Source organism: Bufo bufo, chromosome 3 (genome assembly GCF_905171765.1).
Source record: "Bufo bufo chromosome 3, aBufBuf1.1, whole genome shotgun sequence".
Taxonomy (NCBI): Eukaryota; Metazoa; Chordata; class Amphibia; order Anura; family Bufonidae; genus Bufo; species Bufo bufo.
In genome coordinates, this window is record NC_053391.1 from 439,753,732 (window position 1) to 439,772,611 (window position 18,880).

General features: G+C 43.0%; 1 long non-coding RNA gene across 1 annotated transcript; it reads right to left on the reverse strand.

Moving 5' to 3' along the window:
* Positions 1-17,685: 17,685 nt before the first annotated feature.
* Positions 17,686-18,101, reverse strand: LOC120995677. The gene is made up of 3 exons (XR_005777646.1): positions 18,072-18,101; positions 17,909-17,986; positions 17,686-17,816 (listed from the first exon to the last, which is right to left on the reverse strand). It is a non-coding gene; the product is annotated as an uncharacterized LOC120995677 (long non-coding RNA).
* Positions 18,102-18,880: the final 779 nt, after the last annotated feature.

An 18,880-nucleotide genomic window follows, 5' to 3' on the forward strand; every position in this document is an offset into this window, starting at 1 on the left:
AATGAGGTAGATGAGACAAGTGATGTAGAGCAGATCAATATGAGTGGAGGAGTAAACCAACTCCAGTAAATTGTTGGAGCAATTCTACATGAGCATTATAGATGAGAAGTGTGAAAGTTTTATCGTCCTCTAATGGATATTGAGTCCATGAATGTGATTAACCCAATCGGTCTGAGGGCCGTATTCCTTAAGAGGTGTAGAAGAGCATAAATCCATGAGACATATTCATTCCTGATCTGAGTGTGTCAAAGGTTATCATGAGCTTGTCTTCCCAGATTCTCCTGTCCATCTGAGATTTGAAATTCCCTTTTAATATCAATACATTCATGTCTGTGATGTTGTGGTCATGGCTGCAAAAGTGTTTAGGTACAGGCAAATCTTTCCTTTCTTCTTTTATTGTGTGGTGATGAGAGTTCATTCTTGTTCTGAGTTTTTGGCCAGTTTCACCCCGTAGGACATTTGATACATACAATCAAATAGACCACATTTAACGTGGTGCAGGTGAACTTACCTGGGATTTTGTAGTCTCTTGGGTTCATAGCATTCATGGGCAGAGCATCGATTAATACTTTCACACTAGCGTTTTTCTTTTCTAATTGATCAGTTTTATCCTAATGCATTCTGAATGGAGAGCAATCCGTTCAGGATGCATCAGTTCAGTCCCTCTTACGTTTTTTGGCCGGAGAAAATACCGCAGCATGCTGCATTTTTCTCTCCGGCCAAAAATCCTGATCACTTGCCGGAATGCCAGATCCGGCATTCATTTCCATTGAAATGTATTAGTGCATTAAAATTGCCACATTGACGGATCTGTTCTTCCGGTCCACGCATGCACAGACCTTTTAAATCTGTGGGGGAAAAAAATACCGGATCCGTTTTTTCCAGATGACACCGGAGAGACGGATCCGGTATTTTAATGCATTTGTCAGACGGATCCGCATCCGGAGCCGTTTGACAAATGCCATCCGTTTGCGTCCGGAACTGCCTGCTGGAATCCTCTGACGCAAGTGTGAAAGTACCCTTAGGGGACAATAAACTTTCACACTTCTCATCTATAATGCTCATGTAGAATTGCTCCAACAATTTACTGTTGCAACAGTTTGTTTTCTCCTACACTCATATTGATCTGCTTTACATCTCTTGTCTCATCTACCTCATTATTCTTATGTACTTTGATGTATAAATATGTGAATCTTCAGACACTGTCTTAAGAGACGCCTGATAAAGAGGCCCAAGTAGCCTCAAAAGCTTGCAATTTAGTGGCCATCTTTTCAGTTAGCCATTAAAAGGTACCACCCACTGAGGAATCTTTAATTTATTTTCTTTTTATTTACTAGCGAATACTGTACAAATTATATATATATATATATATATATATATATATATATATATATATAATTTTTATTTTTATTTTTTTTACTCTTTACAAAAAAATGGTGGTATACACACAGCCGGGATCCACGATTTGCGGACCACAAAACGGATGCGGTTTCCATCACCCCTTTTTAAGCATACTTACAAGTGTAAGACTATGCACAGTGTCTGCTTCTGTTTGAGGGTGGTTCCTGAGTGTGACCCTAGACTTTCTATAGCCATGTGCTGATGTTGTTTTAATCAAATAGGATAATAAATTGTGTGTTTTGCGGTGATAAGAGGACTACGAGAAAGGATATCGCTCCATGGAATAAATTCACACCACCTGGGGAAATCTGCAAATGAGATATAGATCACCTAGGTTACACTGAGACTGTTGCAAACAGCAGCGCACACCCTTTGGGTTTTGATTGATTGAAACTAACCCGATCTTGGTGGATGGTGTAAAGCTCATAGTGTGAACTTACTGCAAAACTATATAGTACAGTCGAATAGGTATTGAGGGTGGCAGAGGGAGTACATAAAGGCCAGGGTTTTTTGGATGTTAGCGCCCCCTAATGGAGGCTGTAGGTAACCAGATTTATTATTATGAGTGTGTGATGGGAAGCAGGTGAGTGATTGTTAATCAGTCTATAATTTTGTTTAAATAAAGCAATGGGTAGAATTTGCATATCTAATTAGGTCATGTGACCTACTGAGAGGGGTTGTGTGTATATATGTCTGCTTTTGTTCACATTATAAGTTGCTTGAGAAAGACCGCTACGGTCGAAACGTCGCATTGTTTTTGGTGAAATAAATTCTACAGAATTGAAGACAAGTGAGTGCTGCGGTTTTTCATATATGAGGAAAGAAGTCTGCCACGGACAGAAGCATGGCCTTGAAAGCAAGTTCCAGTTTGCAGTTGTCTGTTTTCCAAGGAAATTATTTTATGTTCATCTAACAAACTACTTACCATAAATACACAGGAGGAAATTCATCAAACGGGTGTAGAGTAGAACTGGCTTAGTTGCCCATAGCAACCAATCAATTGCACCTTTCATTTTCCAAAGGAGCTGTGAAAAATGAAAGATTGAATCTGATTGGTTGCTATGGGCAACTAAACCCGTTCTACTTTACACCTGTTTGATCTCATCCACACTGTACATTGACTATATTGCTGTTTTTTTATCTTCTTTTTTTTTGTGCAGATAAGTGGAAAAACAAACCGTAATAGCCACAGTGTCAGTTGTCTTTTTGTGTAAACCATGACAAAATGTCACATACTTGCATGTGTAAATACACATCAGGACTGGATGGTGATAATGCGGCGCATTCTAGCGCTCATATTACAGCTGTTAGCCCTGGCCTGATCACAGTTCTTATGACCCAAACTAACTGAATTGTAGGAGGCTATTAGTTCAGGTCATTGCTGCTATCTAAATGTTTTCTTTTTCAAGGCAAAATCCATATGGAAGGCAAACAAGTACCGTATTTTTCGCTTTATAAGACGCACATGATGATAAGACGCAACTAGGTTTTTGAGGAGGAAAATAAGAAAAAAATATTTTGAACCAAAAGGTGTGCTTTTGGTGGGTTTTGAACTAATGGTGGTCTGTGGATGACACTATTATGGGGGATCTGTGGATGACACTGTTATGGAGGGGATCTGTGGATGACGCACTGTTATGGGGGAATCTGTGGATGATGCACTGTTATGGGGATGACGCACTGTTATGGGGATATCTGTGGATGACGCACTGTAATGGGGATATCTGTGGATGACGCACTGTTATGGGGGATCTGTGGATGACTCAGTTATGGGGGCATCTGTGGCTGACGCACTGTTATGGGGATATCTGTGGATGATACTGTTATGGGGATATCTGTGGATGACACATACCGTGTTTCCCCGAAAATAAGACCTAGCCCTATTTTGCAGGGTTTTGGGTGTAGGGCTTAAATATAAGCCCTACCCCAAAAATAAGCCCTAGATGAATTTGAAGGAGTTACAGTACAGCAGCGCTGGCTGCCAACACTACATCGCGGCTGGTGGCTTCACTAAATGCAAAATTATTCCGGCAGCCGCGCTTCCATCTACGGTACCGAACGGGTACATCGCTGGGCGGGCTGGACGGCTTCTCTACCCTGTACTGCCGCCAGCCCGCACGTTCTAACTTACCCCTACCGTAGCTGAATGAGGCAGCAGGAGGATGTCCTTCTCCTCTCTGCTGCCTGGAGCTGGAGGTGCTGAATGGTGGTGAGCGTGTCCTGCTCCCTCCCCCGCCTCCACCAATTAGCACCGTCATCTCTCGCGCCGGATCTCCCTGGTAACGTACCATAGAGATATCCCAAATGATCAAACCCCTAACTTTCCAACATTAACTACTTCCTGCAACACTAATTTCACCTTCCCAACAGAGCCTATTTTTGCAAATCTGACATGTTACTTTAAGTTGTAATAACTTTGGAATTCTTTTACTTATCCAATGGATTTCCTTATGACACATCATACTTCATGTTAGTGGTAAATTGAGGTCAATGTTTTACCTTTATTTAAAAAAAAAAGTGTCATAAGGCCCACACTGCGGAGCCATGTGCTGGCGCCCTGGGAGCGCCAAAAGTGACCATGCATGGTGGATGGCTCACTCCAGATACATTTTCAGTTTGCTTTTTGCCTACTGTGCCCTGCAAGCTCTGCCTGTTTCTCCCCCCACTCTGCTTTTTCGTCTCTCCCTCTGAACTCCCCTCCTCTTCCTCTCTTGTGGGCATCCGCGTGACGTCCATCGACACGTCATCTTTACCACCACTGACATTTGAGATCTCGGAGTAGGCAGCAACAGCAGGGACCTCCCTCCTTGGGCTGATCTGGGTACTTTTGTCAGACCGCTGGGTGGCGGCCGTTGCTACCTCCTCATCTGATGTCAAGAATGGCTGCGCATTGGTAAGGTCTGGGAATGGATGGGAAAATAATTCCTCTAACTCGAGTGAGGGAGTGAGGAGGGTGCAGAAGCGGAAGGCTGAATGAGCCACTCAACCATCTCGGTGCGCCCTTTGAAGTAATCGCACGCGCCTTCTCCAACTTCCTACTTAGGCTCCGGCCTGGTGCACCTGCTCGACCCCTACCACCCCTGTGGAACGGCCTGCCTCTTCCTCTGCCTGTCATTTTCAAAATGACCCTGTGCCTAAGTCGCTAGAGAAGAGCAGAATTTGTTGAAGCAGGTATATCGAACCCCTTAATTAGTATTTTGTGGAAGTAGGTATATCGCAGCCCTCAATCAATATTTGTTGGAAGCAGGTATATCAAACCCCTTAATCAGTATTTTGTGAAAGCAGGTATATATCTCAGTCCTCAATAAATATTGGGTGGAAACAGGTATTTTGAACCCCTTAATCAGTATTTTGTGGAAGCAGGTATATCGCAGGCCTCAATCAATATTTGGTGGAAACAGGTATTTCGAACCCCTTAATCAGTATTTTGTGGAAGCAGGTATATCGCAGGCCTCAATCAATATTTGGTGGAAGCAGGTATATCAAACCCCTTAATCAATATTTTGTGGAAGCAGGTATATCGCACCCCTCAATCAATATTTGGTAGAAACATGTATATCGAACCACTTAATCAGTATTTTTTGGAAGCAGGTATATCGTACCACTTAATCAGTATTTTGTGGAAGCAGGTATATCAAACCACTTAATCAGTATTTTGGGGAAGCAGGTATATAACAGGCCTCCATGATAATTTGGTGGAAACAAGTATATCAAACCCCTTAATTGGAATTTTGTGGAAGTAGGTATATCGCAGCCCTCAATCAGTATTTTGTGGAAGCAGGTATATCAAACCCCTTAATCAGTATTTTTTGGAAGTAGGTATATCGCAGGCCTCAATCAATATTTGGTAGAAGCAGGTATATCGATCCCCTTAATCAGTATTTTTTTGCGGAAGCAGGTATATCGCAGGCCTCAATCAATATTTGGTGGAAGCAGATATATCTAACCCCTTAATCAGTATTTTGTGGAAACAGGTATCGAACCCCTTAATATTTTGTGGAAGCAGGTATATCGCATACTTAAATCAATATTTTGTGGAAGCAGGTATATCAAATCCCTTAATCAGTATTTTGTGGAAGCAGGTATATCGCACCCCCTCAATCAATATTTGGTGGAAGCAGGTATTTTGAACCCCTTAATCAGTATTTTGTGGAGGCAGGTATATCACACCCCTCAATGATTTTTTTTGCCACAACAGTTATATCACACCACCCTGTTTATTTGGGGCAACAGGTATATCGCAGCCCTCAATCAGTATTTTGTGGAAGAAGCTATATCACACCCCTCAATCAGTTTGTTTGGGGGGCAACAGGTAAATCACACCCATTGCAATTAGTTGTTCCAATAGTGTTTGTCCCTCGATATAGCTGCGGTATCGCAGCAGAACCGCCCACAACTGCTGCATAATACAAATGCACTATAAAATACTTTCTATGTTAGGAAGTATATTATAAGTATATCACACCCCTCAGTATATCACACCTATCGATAGCACACCTATGCTAGTCCTTAAAATGACTTATGTGGCCCTATTAGCGTTTGGTGTCCCTAACAGCCTCTCCCTACACTGACAAAGCAGAATGTAAAATGGCTGCCAGATCAGTTTCTATTATAGGGTAGGGGTGTGTCCATGTGCTGAAACATCTCAATTGGCTGTCCTGTCCCACCTGATGGATGTGTCATGGGCCAAAGTTCAGCGCAATGCAAACAAATATGGTGCCGGCGGGCATCGCCATATGTTCGCATGTTCGGCGAATTGCGAACGCGCAAAGTTCGCCGCAAAACGACCGCCGGGCAAGCCGCAAGATCATCTCTAATGAGGATTATCTAGGAGAGGAGGCAGTTTTAAAGCACAAAGTATATTAGTAAGTTGTTTATTATGGGGTTATATTGAACATAACTACCATTGTTCTATGTGAGATAACCCCTTTAAGGACCAGCCCAATTTTTGTTTTTTGCATTTTCATTTTCCTTTCAACCTTCCAAAAGTCACAACTTCTAAAATTGTGCTGCGCCTAGGAGCGACGCGATTGGTGGGGAGCAAGGTAAGTATATTGTGTGTGGGGGAGAGAATTTCTGGGGTCGGATTACCCCTTTAACTTCACTGAGGGTAGCATAAAGTAGTTAAAGAAACAATGATGTCAACGGTGTGTCACTCGTGCTAAAAGTAAGTGGTTGCCGAGACCCAGCATCATAATCATCGCAGCCTGGGCCTGAAAAAGAGTCATGGATGCCTCAGAAGAGTCATTGTTATTCATGAGTTCTTGCTTTCCCCAACACCTGCTGATTATTGGCAGTCGTTTCCGAAGTACAGAACTAAGGAGAACACTTTATATCATCAACAGCTGGCAGGGAGAGCAGGAGCTCTTGAATAACCATGACTCTTCTCAGTTTGTCGTGACTCTTTTCCAGTATCGGGCTGCAATGTTTATTATGTTGGTTCTTGGCAACCACTTATTTTTAGCACATAAGTGACACACCACTGAAATCAGAGCGTCTGTCACTACTTTATGCTGCCTTCAGTGAGGGCCGCATAAAGTTGATGACAGTTCCCTTTAACCGCCTCCGGACCACCTAATGCAGGATCGTGTTCCGGAGGCGGCTGATTCATTCCTCCTAGACGCATATACGCGTCATCTCGTGAGACGCGAGATTTCCTGTGAACGCGCGCACACAGGCGCAAGCGTTCACAGGAACTGCAGGTAAGCGAGTGGATCTACAGCCTGCCAGCGGCGATCGTTCGATGGCAGGCTGTAGATGCGATTTTTTTTAACCCCTAACAGGTATATTAGATGCTGTTTTGATAACAGAGTCTAATATACCTGCTACCTGGTCCTCTGGTAGTCCCTTTTGCTTGGATCGACCACCAGAGGACACAGGCAGCTCTGTAATAAGTAGCACCACACTACACTACACCCCCCCTGTCACTTATTAACCCCTTATTAACCCCTAATCACCCCATATAGACTCCCTGATCACCCCCCTGTCATTGATCACCCCCCTGTAAGGCTCCATTCAGACGTCCGTATGTGTTTTACGGATCCATGGATCGGATCCGCAAAAAACATACGGACGTCTGAATGGAGCCTTACAGGGGGGTGATCAATGACAGGGGGGTGATCACCCCATATAGACTCCCTGATCACCCCCCTGTCATTGATCACCCCCCTGTAAGGCTCCATTCAGAGGTCCGTATGTGTTTTTCGGATCCGCAAAACACATACAGATGTCTGAATGGAGCCTTACAGGGGGGGGCTGATCACCCCATATAGACTCCCTGATCACCCCCCTGTCATTGATCACCTCCCTGTAAGGCTCCATTCAGACATTTTTTTGGCACAAGTTAGCGGAAATTGTTTTTTTTTTTTTTTCTTACAAAGTCTCATATTCCACTAACTTGTGTCAAAAAATAAAATCTCACATGAACTCACCATATCCCTCACGGAATCCAAATGCGTAAAAATTTTTAGACATTTACAGTATATTCCAGACTTCTTCTCACGCTTTAGGGCCCCTAAAATGCCAGGGCAGTATAAATACCCCACATGTGACCCCATTTTGGAAAGAAGACACCCCAAGGTATTTGCTGAGGGGCATATTGAATCCATGAAAGATTGAACTTTTTGTCCCAAGTTAGCGGAAAGGGAGACTTTGTGAGAAAAAAAAATAAAAAATTTCCGCTAACTTGTGCCAAAAAAAAAAAATCTTCTATGAACTCGCCATGCCCCTCATTGAATACCTTGGGGTGTTTTCTTTCCAAAATGGGGTCACATGTGGAGTATTTATACTGCCCTGGCATTTTAGGGGCCCTAAAGCGTGAGAAGAAGTCTGGGATCCAAATGTCTAAAAATGCCCTCCTAAAAGGAATTTGGGCCCCTTTGCGGATCTAGGCTGCAAAAAAGTGTCACACGTGGTATCGCCGTACTCAGGAGAAGTTGGGCAATGTGTTTTGGGGTGTCATTTTACATATACCCATGCTGGGTGAGATAAATATCTCGGTCAAATGCCAACTTTGTATAAAAAAAATGGGAAAAGTTGTCTTTTAGAGAGATATTTCTCTCACCCAGCATGGGTATATGTAAAAAGACACCCCAAAACACATTGCCCAACTTCTCCTGAGTACGGCGATACCACATGTGTGTCACTTTTTTGCAGCCTAGGTGGGCAAAGGGGCCCACATTCCAAAGAGCACCTTTAGGATTTCACAGGGCATTTTTTACACATTTTGATTTCAAACTACTTCTCAGGCATTAGGTCCCCTAAAATGCCAGGGCAGTATAAATACCCCACAAGTGACCCCATTTTGGAAAGAAGACACCCCAAGGTATTCCGTGAGGGGCATGGCGAGTTCCTAGAATTTTTAATTTTTTGTCACAAGTTAGCGGAATATGATTTCTTTTTTCTTTTTTTTCTTACAAAGTCTCATATTCCACTAACTTGTGAAAAAAATAAAAACTTCCATGAACTCACTATGCCCATCACGAAATACCTTGGGGTGTCTTTTTTCCAAAACGCTATAACTTTTACCCAAACTAATAAATATACACTTTTTTTTTTTTTGATCAAAGACTGAAACTACAACTGAAAGTGAAAAATTTCATTTTTTTGCAAAAATTTTGGTAAATTTCCATAAATAACAAAAAAAGTAAAAATGTCAGCAGCAATGAAATACCACCAAATGAAAGCTCTATTAGTGAGAAGAAAAGGAGGTAAAATTAATTTGGGTGGCAAGTTGCATGACCGAGCAATAAACCCTGAGCAAAACATCTGCGTAGACGAGTCCCTAATACATTTTACCGGGCGCCTTGGCTTCAAACAATACATCCCAAGCAAGCGTGCCCGGTATGGGGTCAAATTGTATAAGCTCTGTGAAAGGGCCACAGGCTATAGCCACAAATTTCGGATCTATGAGGGAAAAGATCAGACCCTGGAGCCGGTCGGTTGCCCTGACTACCTGGGGAGCAGTGGGAAGACAGTCTGGGACTTGGTGTCACCCTTATTCGGCAAGGGGTACCATCTTTATGTGGACAATTTCTACACAAGTGTGGCCCTCTTTAGGCATTTGTTTCTAGAACGGATTTGCGCCTGTGGCACCGCGCGAACTAGTCTCGTGGGCTTCCCCCAACGGCTTGTAACCACCCGTCTTGCAAGGGGAGAGAGGGCTGCCTTGTGTAACGAAGAACTGCTCGCGGTGAAATGGAGAGACAAGCGTGACGTTTACATGCTCTCCTCCATTCACGCAGACACGACAATCCAAATTGAGCGAGCAACCCGTGTCATTGAAAAGCCCCTCTGTGTCCACGACTATAATGCGCTCATGGGAGGGGTGGACTTAAATGACCAGATGTTGTCTCCGTATTTAGTTTCCCGCAGAACCAGACGCTGGTATAAGAAGGTGTCTGTATATTTAATTCAATTGGCGCTGTACAATAGTTTTGTTCTCTACAGTAAGGCTGGGAGAACGGGATCTTTCCTCAAATTCCAGGAAGAGATCATCGAGAACCTCCTTTACCCAGGAGGTTCCGTGGCCCCATCCACCAGTGTAGTTAGCCGTCTACACGAGCGACATTTCCCCAGTGTCGTTCCTGGTACCTCAACCCAACCGTCACCCCGAAAAAGATGTCGTGTCTGTAGCAGGAGTGGAATAAGGCGTGACACCCGCTATTTCTGTCCTGACTGTGCTGACCACCCTGCCCTATGCTATGGAGAGTGTTTCCGGAAGTACCACACACAGGTACACTTAGCATAGGGATTGCATCTCACAGGACAGGCACACAGGGCTATTAGGGCCCTTTTACTCACAGCTGCTGCAAACCTCTCCTTTCACCTGGGATAAAGTGCATAACGTACTTTGCCACATCTTTGGGCGATTTGCGCTTTGCACATTGTCCCATGGGGAAGGAGAGGTTTGTTCTATAAAAGGTAAAAAAAACTAAACAAAAAAAAAATTACCGGTAAGTAAAAAAGTTAAAAAAAAGTTAATATGTTCTGTTCTAAAGTTAATAAAGTTATTGCTTTGCGGCCTGGTTTTTTCTTTTTTGTTTTGTTTTTTTTACCTTCCAGGTGGACCAACCGATCGACTAGCTGCAGCACTGATGTGCATTCGGACAGAAGCATTGCGCTGCTGTCAGATTACACGCAAGTCGGTGTATGCGGCGCTGCAAGACGAGATTTCTCCTCTGCAGTAAAAGATACGTTTGCCGAGGCATATGAGCTGAGGAGGTGGCGGTGTTCATATACTTTGGCAAACACTTTGTATATATAAAAAAAAAAATCCCGGCAATGATTTATTCATCCACATCGATTGATGTGAATGGAGAAATCTGGTTTGCCAGGGCATACGAGCTAAGTGGGTATGGATGTTGGGCGGAGCTCCTATGTCCTGGCAGACGCCTTTCCCCTCCTTTTTCTTTTTTTGGCAGAGATTTTTTCATCCACATTGATCGATGCGAATGAAGAAATCTGTGCCGTTCATTTTTTTCTTTCAGCCCAGAGGCTGAACGGAAAAAAAAAATCTCATTACCTGTATGCTCAATATAAGGAGAATAGCAGAAACTCCTAATGCTGGGCATACATGTAATGATTGCGGAGACCCTCAAATGCCAGGGCAGTACAAACACCCCACAAATAACACCATTTTGGAAAGAAGACACCCCAAGGTATTCGCTGAGGGGCATATTGAGTCCATGAAAGATTGAAATTTTTGTCCCAAGTTAGCGGAAAGGGAGACTTTGTGAGAACAAAATCCAAAAAATCAATTTCCGCTAACTTGTGCCAAAATTTTTTTTTTTCTATGAACTCGCCATGCCCCTCATTGAATACCTTGGGGTGTCTTCTTTCCAAAATGGGGTCACATGTGGGGTATTTATACTGCCCTGGCATTTTAGGGGCCCCAAAGCGTGAGAAGAAGTCTGGTATCCAAATGTCTAAAAATGCCCTCCTAAAAGGAATTTGGGCACCTTTGCCCACCTAGGCTTCAAAAAAGTGTCACACATGTGGTATCTCCGTATTCAGGAGAAGTTGGGGAATGTGTTTTGGGGTGTCATTTTACATATACCCATGCTGGGTGAGATAAATATCTTGGTCAAATGCCAACTTTATATAAAAAAATGGGAAAAGTTGTCTTTTGCCAAGATATTTCTCTCACCCAGCATGGGTATATGTAAAATGACACCACAAAACACATTCCCCAACTTCTCCTGAATACGGCGATACCACATGTGTGACACTTTTTTGCAGCCTAGGTGGGCAAAGGGGCCCACATTCCAAAGAGCACCTTTCGGATTTCACAGGTCATTTACCTACTTACCACACATTAGGGCCCCTGGAAAATGCCAGGGCAGTATAACTACCCCACAAGTGACCCCATTTTGGAAAGAAGACACCCCAAGGTATTCCGTGAGGGGCATGGCGAGTTCCTAGAGTTTTTTATTTTTTGTCACAAGTTAGTGGAAAATGATGATTTATTTATTTTTTTTCATACAAAGTCTCATATTCCACTAACTTGTGACAAAAAATAAAAACTTCCATGAACTCACTATGCCCATCAGCGAATACCTTGGGGTCTCTTCTTTCCAAAATGGGGTCACTTGTGGGGTAGTTATACTGCCCTGGCATTCTAGGGGCCAAAATGTGTGGTAAGGAGTTTGAAATCAAATTCTGTAAAAACTGACCAGTGAAATCCGAAAGGTGCTCTTTGGAATATGGGCCCCTTTGCCCACCTAGGCTGCAAAAAAGTGTCACACATCTGGTATCTCCGTACTCAGGAGAAGTTGTGGAATGTGTTTTGGGGTGTCATTTTACATATACCCATGCTGGGTGAGAGAAATATCTTGGCAAAAGACAACTTTTCCCATTCTTTTATACAAAGTTGGCATTTGACCAAGATATTTATCTCACCCAGCATGGGTATATGTAAAAAGACACCCCAAAACACATTCCTCAACTTCTTCTGAATACAGAGATACCAGATGTGTGACACTTTTTTGCAGCCTAGGTGGGCAAAGGGGCCCATATTACAAAGAGCACCTTTCACTGGTCATTTTTTACAGAATTTGATTTCAAACTCCTTACCACACATTTGGGCCCCTAGAATGCCAGGGCAGTATAACTACCCCACAAGTGACCCCATTTTGGAAAGAAGAGACCCCAAGGTATTTCGTGATGGGCATAGTGAGTTCATAGAACTTTTTATTTTTTGTTACAAGTTAGTGGAATATGAGACTTTGTAAGAAAAAAAAAAAAAAAAATCATCATTTTCCGCTAACTTGTGACAAAAAATAAAAAGTTCTATGAACTCACTATGCCCATCAGCGAATACCTTAGGGTGTGTACTTTCCGAAATGGGGTCATTTGTGGGGTGTTTGTACTGTCTGGGCATTGTAGAACCTCAGGAAACATGACAGGTGCTCAGAAAGTCAGAGCTGCTTCAAAAAGCGGAAATTCACATTTTTGTACCATAGTTTGTAAACGCTATAACTTTTACCCAAACCATTTTTTTTTTACCCAAACATTTTTTTTTATCAAAGACATGTAGAACAATAAATTTAGAGCAAAATTTATATATGGATCTCGTTTTTTTTGCAAAATTTTACAACTGAAAGTGAAAAATGTCATTTTTTTGCTAAAAAATCGTTAAATTTCGATTAATAACAAAAAAAGTAAAAATGTCAGCAGCAATGAAATACCACCAAATGAAAGCTCTATTAGTGAGAAGAAAAGGAGGTAAAATTCATTTGGGTGGTAAGTTGCATGACCGAGCAATAAACGGTGAAAGTAGTGTAGGTCAGAAGTGTAAAAAGTGGCCTGGTCTTTCAGGGTGTTTAAGCACTGGGGGCTGAGGTGGTTAAAGAGGTTTGCCACAAAAATGTATTTCTGCTAATTCTAATTAAAACCTAGAGCCTCCCTACCTTAGGATGTGAAAATACATCCTTTTCATCAGATTTTTTGATGCGTTGATGGTGAAAACCTGATGTCAGACTCGTCTGTGTCTTATTGCTGCAGTTACCATAGTTTTGGAGACTGTAATCCAGTAGCCATATGACACCGAAATTTCTGCTGCTTAGGGCTCTTTCACACTTGCGTTGGCCGGACCCGTCGTGTAGTCCATTTACTGGAATTACATACCGGATCCGGAAAAACGCGTGAGAACGCATCATTTTTTCATTCCGGATGCGTCTTTCCGCTTTTTTTCCGAACATACGGATCCGGAAATCCTGAATGCAACCGTTACGTTTTTTTTACGGATCCGGTATGCAGCCGGATCCGTCCTGCGGATCCGTCTAAACAACGGATCCGTCGTCTATTTTAGAGCGGATCCGTTATGCAAAATAATCCTATCAATAAAATTATCAGAAACTAATCTAATCACAACTAATCTTATCACTTATATAGTTGTACAACAATAAAATATGCAAATATTTTGGTCTCACTGTTGTACAACAATAAAATATGCAAATAATTTGGTCTATAAAAAGTAAACCTTTAGGGACTAGCTCAGATTCTGCTTAGGATTGTCGCCAGGATGATGCCTGAACAAGAGTTTGCTTTCAAAGCCCTGATTTTTGTTTCAAGATGGAGGAAACAACAGCGAGATAGACGTCGGCGTCGTCTTCGTCGGTATTGGGTTCATCCAATTTCGTCTGCACGGATTACCGAAGGAGCATTTGAAGTCCTGTACCCGGAATTGCGTCATTATCCTGAAAAATTTTATAATTTTTTTCGCATGAATATGGCTAGCTTTGATGAGCTCCTAGACCGAGTATCACCGAGACTGGCCAGGATCGATACGTATTTCCGCAGGAGTGTGTCACCTACAGAACGACTCATGTTGACCATCCGGTAAGATAATGACATATAGATATATTAATTTTAATTATTTATATGTGTTGTTTACTATTTATACTTCATTAACAATTTGTTTAGAAGATTTTTAGAGCAGCTATACTAATCTGTATGTATTTAAATATTACAGTCGGTAAATATGTATTGATGCTTTCAAGTATAGAAACATTTTACTCCTAACGATATTTTTGATAATTATAGTGATTCAGGCCATATCAAATTTGACAAATCCATAATCTTAAATTTTTAAGTATTTCAAATTACTAATCTAATATTTTATTTATATTTTTTTTTCAGCTTTCTGGCTACAGGTGACAGTTTCACCTCGCTACACTACCATTTCCGGCTTGGGATTTCAACGATTTCGACAATTGTAAAAGAAACGTGTCAAGTTTTATGGGAGGAACTGCACGAGGAGTTCATACCTACTCCGAATCAGCAGAGATGGCTTCAAATTGAAAAAAAAAATTCTGAGGTGTGTCAATTTCCGCATTGTGTCGGTGCAGTGGACGGAAAACATATCGGTATTATAAAGCCACCAGGTACCGGATCAGAATTTTTTAATTATAAAAAGTATTTTTCAATTGTTTTAATGGCCATCGCTGATGCAGAGTACCGGTTTGTGGCAGTTGATATTGGTGCATATGGCCGCACCAATGATTCAATGATTTTTAAAAGCTCTTTCATGGGACGGAGCGTTTACAATCGGCAATTTGACTTTCCACCTCCTGAACCTATGCCTGGAACCGACAGTCCACCACTGCCATACGTCTTGGTGGGTGATGAAGCTTTCCAAATGTCTGGAAATCTGATTAAACCCTACTCCAGCCGTCGATTGGATGCCACAAAACGGATTTTCAATTATCGGTTAACAAGGGCACGAAGAATGGTCGAGTGCACCTTTGGGATCCTTGCCTCTAAATGGAGAGTTTTTGCTAAACCGATTCAGTTGAAGATTGAAACTGTAGACGAAGTGGTAAAGTGTGGTGTAGTTCTTCACAATTTCATACGGACTAAAGAACCCGCCATTGAACGAATAATCGAGGACAGCGAAATGACTAGTATTGAAACTTTTGGACAACGTAGTACTGTGGCGGTGTCCGCCATGCGTGATTCATTTGCTGCCTACTTCAGCTCAGATGCTGGACGTTTACAGTGGCAGGACCAGAATGTTTAAAATTGTAATTCTTTACTGTTGCTTTTTTTTTTCTCCAAAAAATTGATCATTAATAAAGTTTAATAACTTTTTCAAATATAGTAGTATGGTGTTTCTTTTTAAATAATTTATATTATTTTTGTTAAAATTTCTTATCAAACGCATGAGTAGCCACTATTATTGGCTGGCTCCCCAAGCGGTGTGAGAGCATGTCAGGCCTTTATCCACCACACCCTCTCCCACCGCCTGTAGAGCGACAGTTGCATTGTCGCTCCCCAAGCGGTGTGAGAGCATGTCAGGCCTTTATCCACCACACCCTCTCCCACCGCCTGTAGAGCGACAGTTGCATTGTCGCTCCCCAAGCGGTGTGAGAGCATGTCAGGCCTTTATCCACCACACCCTCTCCCACCGCCTGTAGAGCGACAGTTGCATTGTCGCTCCCCAAGCGGTGTGAGAGCATGTCAGGCCTTTATCCACCACACCCTCTCCCACCGCCTGTAAAGCGACAGTTGCAGCGTCGCTCCCCAAGCGGTGTGAGAGCATGTCAGGCCTTTATCCACCACACCCTCTCCCACCGCCTGTAGAGCGACAGTTGCAGTGTCGCTCCCCAAGCGGTGTGAGAGCATGTCAGGCCTTTATCCACCACACCCTCTCCCACCGCCTGTAGAGCGACAGTTGCAGTGTCGCTCCCCAAGCGGTGTGAGAGCATGTCAGGCCTTTATTTTTAGATAAGTAAAAAAAAAAAACACAAGGACACATAAAAACTTTTAAAATAACTTTTACTGTATTTTATAAAATAAAATTATATATATATATATATATATAAATAAAATAATATTAATATAAAATAAAAAAATAAAAATATTACAAATCCTGGTATTGAGGATTTGGAGGAGGAGGTTGGGGGGTGGAAGGCAGTGCACGGCTTGATCCCTCTCCACCTTCGTAAGTTCTGGTGGAGACTAAAATGTGCGATGTGGGAGGAGAGACAGCGGGAGTATGCAAACGGGATGGGGGATTGGGTGAAGGAGTTGTCCGAGCCAGCGAAGAAGGAGTGGTGAAAGTTGATTGTTGGAAATAGTTAGGAGGAGAGAGAGAACAGTGTTGAAAAGACTCGGGGGTTGTAGAATGGGGAGGTGGTTGAGGTGGACGGGTTGGAGTTTGCGGAGGTTGGAAGGGCTGAGGAGGTTGGAAGTGGTGAGGAGGTTGTGGTGGGGGATAGGAATGGGAGGGGGGATAAGAATGGGAGGGGGGATAGGAATGGGAGGGGGGATAGGTTGGTGGTTGGGGGACGGAAGTTGTGCGGTGTCTCAAATCCCACACCGCATCCTCCACCCTACGTCTCAACTCCAACACCTGGTCGGGCGTGAAGTCCGCCACCAGCTGATTAACTGACAGCCAATAGGGTTGTAGCGGGCCCGGCAGAGAAAACTGTGCCACAAACTCCCGCTGACTCCTCTGCTCGGCCTCCAAGGCTACAATCCTATTGCTGTAACCACACAAGGTCTCATACAAGAGCCTTGTGAGGTCTTCATAATCAGCTTGGCGGCTTCTACCGGCCCTCTGGCGACGCATCAACGCCTCAAAAAGTGGCGCTATAACGACCATTGTTACGTCACCAGAGGGCACCAGTAGAGGACGATTTGGGTCCTGACCAGGTGCTGGAACAGGTGGAGAGGGATCCGCGGGTGGCAGCTCAGCAGGGACCGCCTCTTGATGACCTTCACAAGGAGGTTCTGGCGCCCGAGTACTGCTAGTTGTTCTGTAAAAAAAAAAAAAAAAAAATTTGCATGTTTTTAAAATTAAACATTTTACCATTTTTTTAGGGATTTTTTTACTTACCTTCGCAGCTCTAGGGTTCTACGTAGGAACCCTAGGGCAGCCGCATAGCGGTACGGCTGCCGGCGGGTTCCGCCAGACCCACTCGGGCGATTGACCTCCTCATTGTAATCTTTTTTGTAGCGGTCCCTTATTGAGCGCCATCGCACCATGACTGCCGTCTCTGAAAAATATAAAAATAAACATTACTCTCAAATTACTTGCATTTACCAAACTTCAGCCCTAATGCTGTTGCAAAACTACTACTCCCAACATGCCTGGATAGGGCATGCTGGGAGTTGTAGTTTTGCAACAGCTGGAGGGCCACAGTTTGGATATGACAGAACTAATCAATTAAAAAAATTTAAGGATACTTACTGCAATCTTCCTGTTTGCCTTCACTGAGGTCGTCCCAATCTGTCAGCATTTTGCCACAAATCTCCATCCACAGACTCCGGGTCAGGTGATGGTCTGCATGGCGGCGGTCGGTATGGTCCCAGAGTGGGACGCGTTCCTCCACCAGATGGATGAGGAGTTCATTGTCTATATAGAAACCGGATAATTCCTCCTCATCCGTTCTGGCAGAGGCCCTTGAACCCTAAAAAAAAATAGAAAATTTATTAATTTTAAAAAATAATTTAATAATTTACACATATGATATAACAACATTCAATACTGAGATATACTCACACGTCCCCGACCGCCGCGTGCTCCCCGGCGCCTTGTGGGTGGTTGCTGACGACCTCTTGAGGCAACAGTAGGATTAGACTAAAATAAAAGAATATCAATTTAATAACCATAAATTATAAGAATTATGAAAAAACACAATACATCTTTTTTTTATTTTAATTACCGATTCATGGTGTCCACCCCCGACTTCCTCCTCTTCCGCTGTCGGAGCTGGGCCGGAATACCTCTCCTCCGTTGACGATTGCTGTAAAAGAAAAAAATAATAATATTTTGGACATGGATGGGATAATAAAATAAAAACTTTAAAACATGACATACCCTTTCCAAGCGAACTCGTCGCCTTGGAGGAGAGTTCCCAGACTCACTTGAATAGCCTATTGAAACAATTAAAAATAATTAAACAATTGATTTTAAATCATTATAAAAAATCCATCAAAAAAGATACTTACTGGACATTTTTTTTTAAAATGTATTATTTCAGGTCTTTCTCCCAAAAAATATAACCTAAAAGAAAAATGAGAACAAAAAGATGAAAGTTTTAACACATTAATATTAAACAACAGTAACACCTTACTACCACCCCCAACATCCACCACACAGTCACCCCAGCCAGCTGCATTCCCAAAGAAAAAGCACTTGGGACTGAAGCTGGGGTGACTGCATGCTGGGTGCTGGGGTGACTGCATGCTGGGGTGACTACTACCCCCAACATCCACCATGCAGTCACCCCAGCCAGCTGCATTCCCAAAGAAAAAGCACTTGGGACTGAAGCTGGGGTGACTGCATGCTGGGTGCTGGGGTGACTGCATGCTGGGGTGACTACTACCCCCAACATCCACCATGCAGTCACCCCAGCCAGCTGCAGTCCCAAAGAAAAAGCACTTGGGACTGAAGCTGGGGTGACTGCATGCTAGGTGCTGGACTGACTTGGTGCTGGTTGCTGGGGGCAGCATTCCCCTGGAGACTACTACC